This window comes from Pseudorasbora parva, chromosome 8, assembly GCF_024679245.1.
Source record: "Pseudorasbora parva isolate DD20220531a chromosome 8, ASM2467924v1, whole genome shotgun sequence".
NCBI lineage: Eukaryota > Metazoa > Chordata > Actinopteri > Cypriniformes > Gobionidae > Pseudorasbora > Pseudorasbora parva.
In genome coordinates, this window is record NC_090179.1 from 6,204,581 (window position 1) to 6,208,656 (window position 4,076).

Consider the following 4,076-nt stretch of genomic DNA (forward strand, 5'->3'; position numbering starts at 1 on the left):
CCTACCCTTCCGGTACTCAACTACAAAATCAAACTTCTGCAGTCGAAGAACCCATCTGATCCGTCGGCTGGTGGTTTTTGTAGAGCTCATTACCCACTGCAGGGCTGAGTGATCGGTCACGACAGTGAAGAGTTTGGGCTCTAAATAATGCTGCCACCTTTCTAGAGCCCACACGACAGCAAGACATTCCTTCTCTGTCGCGGAGTAATTAGTTTCTGCTTTGTTCAGGGTCCTACTGGCATAAGCAATCACCTGCTCTGAGCCCTGGTCCCGGCGCTGCGTCAGCACAGCACCCAGTCCGGTGTCACTGGCGTCAGTATACACAATAAATGGTCGTTCAAGGTCAGGATGTCCAAGGATGGGAGGTGAGGTGAGACATGCTTTTAGTAATTCGAAAGCCTGTTGACATTGGGGTGACCAATTAAATGCATGACCCTTTTTTTTAAGGCATTAATGGGTTCTGCGATCCGCGAGAAATTTGGCACAAACCGGTGGTACCACCCGGAGAGTCCAAGGAAACGCTGAACGTCTTTGATGTTTCGTGGTACAGGGTATGCCCGTATAGCTTCCACCTTACTCGGGTCTGTGGAGATACCATGAATATTCACTACATGCCCGAGGAATGTCAACTCCTGAAGACAAAACCTGCTCTTCTTTAGATTTACAGTCAACCCCGCTGTCTGCAATCGATGGAGAATTGTCTGGAGATCAAGGAAGTGTTGGTCCACACATTGTGAGTACACTATAATATCATCAATATAGACAAAACAGATGTTACCTCGTAATTCTCCTAAAACGGTCTCCATCAATCTTTGAAAGGTTGCTGGGGCATTTTTTAATCCAAAGGGCATGACTTTAAATTGATATAACCCTGATGGAGTGATGAAGGCAGTCATGGGTTTGCTATCTGGGTCCATTGTTACCTGCCAGTATCCACTGTTGAGGTCGATGGTCGAAAAGATGGATGCACCCGAGAGGGATTCAAGAATCTCATTGATGTTTGGAAGAGGGTATGCATCACTCTCGGTTATAGCATTAACCTTTCGGTAATCAACACAGAATCTCATTTTACCATCTTTTTTGGGAACTAGAACCACAGGTGAAGCCCAGGCAGAATGAGATGGTTCTACGATACCTGCTTTTAACATTTCTTCTAACTGCTCCCTCACAACTGCTTGTTTTGAAGGATTCATGCGATACGGTCGCTGTTTAATGGGCACTGGATGAGTGATATAGAGGTGGTGTTGAAGAACATCCGTCCGTCCCGGACGAAGGGTACACACCTCATAGTTGGACTCTAAGATTTGCTGCAGTTGTTGTTTTCCATCTGGCGGTAAGTGAGCACCATTTACCGCAATGTTGATCAACTCCTGGTCATCCAAATTGTCAAGTGGGCAGGATAGCAATGGGTGTTTAGGTGGAGGAACGGAACTAAGCAGGGACATGCTTTGCTTAACGCTCTTTTGATTATGTTTCTTTTCCAGGTGTGGTGGTTTCACGACAGGTATACTGGCCTGACCTGGTTGAAAAGGGTAGTCTTCATTAGGGGCAGACTTGAAGGAGTATTTCTGGTCTGTCACATTAATCTGCAGTCCACTAGAGAATATAAAGTTCAAACCTAGAATCACTGCATAAGCAAGGGCTTTGGGGGTGAGGACAGCCACCCACACTGAGAAAGTCTTATCATGAATAATAATAGGCAGATTTATCCAGCCTAATGGAACTTCTGCAACACCATTAGCTAAATATAGAGGACCAAGGGTCTAAGGCTGCAATTTGACTCGGGATTAAGCTCTGACCAAAGGTTTTCATGTAGGAGGGTGTAACTTGCGCCTGTATCCAGTATAGCCTTTCCTCTCCAAGTGCCAATACTAATGGGTATTACTAATTGTTGTGGTACCGCAGTCGGCTGATTTGTGGGGGTATTGAAACCTGTGGTGGTACTCTCTTCCATCGTCATAGATGGCCAAGGAGTGGCTGCTGCTGACACCGCATTGCTAGAAGGGGTATTTGGCTGGCGAGGCGGAACCCCAGACTTCAGAGGTTGGAAGGAACGTTTATTAGTGTTGGCACGATGCTGATCAGATGGCTGGTTGGAAGAAGCAGACGTAAAATGTGGGCAGTTTCCAGGTGAGTGGTAACCTTTACACCTCCAGCACTGTACTTGAGGCTTCTCCATGGGTTGGTTAGACATTGGTCTTTGGGGCATTGTAGGTGGTTTCATAGCCTTACGTCCCTCATTTTGGATGTGCTGCGCATAATCCTTTTCCAGCTGGTGACCCAACTTCACTAGATCTTCAACAGTGCTTACTCTGCTGCGTAGCTGACTGGCTAGATAGGGCTTGATATTTTTAAGGATCAATTTTACCATGTCACTCTCTGTTAGGGCCGGCTTCCACCTTTTGCAGAGAGCTCGATACGAAAATGCAAAATCCCTAATGGATTCTTTCTCTCCTTGGATTCTATTTCTGACCCGATCAGCCAGCTCATCTTCATAATCCTCCGAGAGGAAAGCCGAGAGGAAGGCGGATTCAAACTCACCCCATGTCATTATAGAGGATCTGGCAACCTCCCACCAGTCACGGGCAGTTCCATACAGGACAGTTCGGAAGGTGGCCAGCAGGTCTGCATCAACCAAAGTATGTATTGCTAGAAAATCTTGACAACGGGCCAGATATAGCAAAGGATCTGGGTCATCGGAGGGTCTTCCAAAAGTGGGAAACGTTAATTTCAGGTAGTCACTTCTTACCCCTGTAGTAGCAGATGAATATGCAAGTGCAGGTGCAGTCACTGAGGGAGAGGGAGGAAGGGAAGCGAGTGACGTAGACTCAGGAGGGGATGGTAGCCTTTCCTTAAGTAGATCCACTATCTTCTTTTCTTGTGTTTTGCAACGGTCCATCATCTCAGTCTCAAACTTCCTTAAGTTGGTACAAAGCATAGCAGTTTGACTGTGGCATTGCTGTATTTCTGTTGTCAGCTGGTCATGGCTTTTTTGAAAGTGCTGTTGCATGGTTTTTAGGTCTTGCTGAACTTCCAGCTGGAGCTGATCCACCATGAAGCGTACCTCAGATACAACAGTAGATTCTACTTTTTGCAGTTCCCCTGATATCATGAGTTTCATAGCTTTCGTTAACTGATCAGCCTCAGACTCCTCCTGTTTTCTGCTCGTGGCCAACAGGGTAAGAACTTGCTGCTGGTTGTCCCTCACTTTGGTAGAAAGGTTATCAATTTGGTCACAGTGCTGAGACGAAGCTGCTTTCAGCCCCTGGGTAAGTTCACAAACTGCTTTCGTCTGGGTTTTAACAAAATCCATTAGTGTATCCCAATTACCTTGAACCTGTGAAGTAAGTTGTTGCATTTCTCTTCCAGGAGTGGGGAGTCCACCAGGCAAATCCTGCTGAGTCACAGAGAAAGAAGAGGAGAGGTCAGGTGATGTGCATAGCCGCATGGGGCCTGGGCCCCGTTCCCAGGAAAGGGTGTGTACTGGAGTGCTGAACTGGACATGTGATTCTGGATATCTAGTTCTAAAGGGCACTTGGGTGTATGGGACTGAGGCATGGGGAACTTGTGGTGAACGATGCCCAGGGGAAACCAGTGGTGATGGGACAATTGGCCATATTGGGGTTGCAACATCTGGAGGAGCTTCAATATCCACAAAAGTGGACATAGGGGATGGTGTAGTGGTCATGTCTGCAAGTACAATAAAGTGTGTACAATGTTATGTAAAATGAAATGTGTACGTGTGTCAGTATTAGGCAGCAAAAAACAGCAACAACATTACAATGTTGTACCAGGATTAATTAAACAAATCTAACCCCCATACACTGATTTGCACTCTCTTCACAAGCATGCAACCGCAAGGTGACACTTCAAATCTTCCTCATTAATTGTTACCTCCTTAACTACAACAAGCAAGCTATTCCACAGTTCAAAAGACACAGGTTACCAAAATACAATTTCCCCCAAAGAAACAACAGCAATGTACATCACATTCTTTAGAGGGTGTTTCGCAAAGGAAAAAAAATGTTTTTCATTTCAAATTCATAACAAATTTTCAAAAAAGTGTTGTTTTTTTT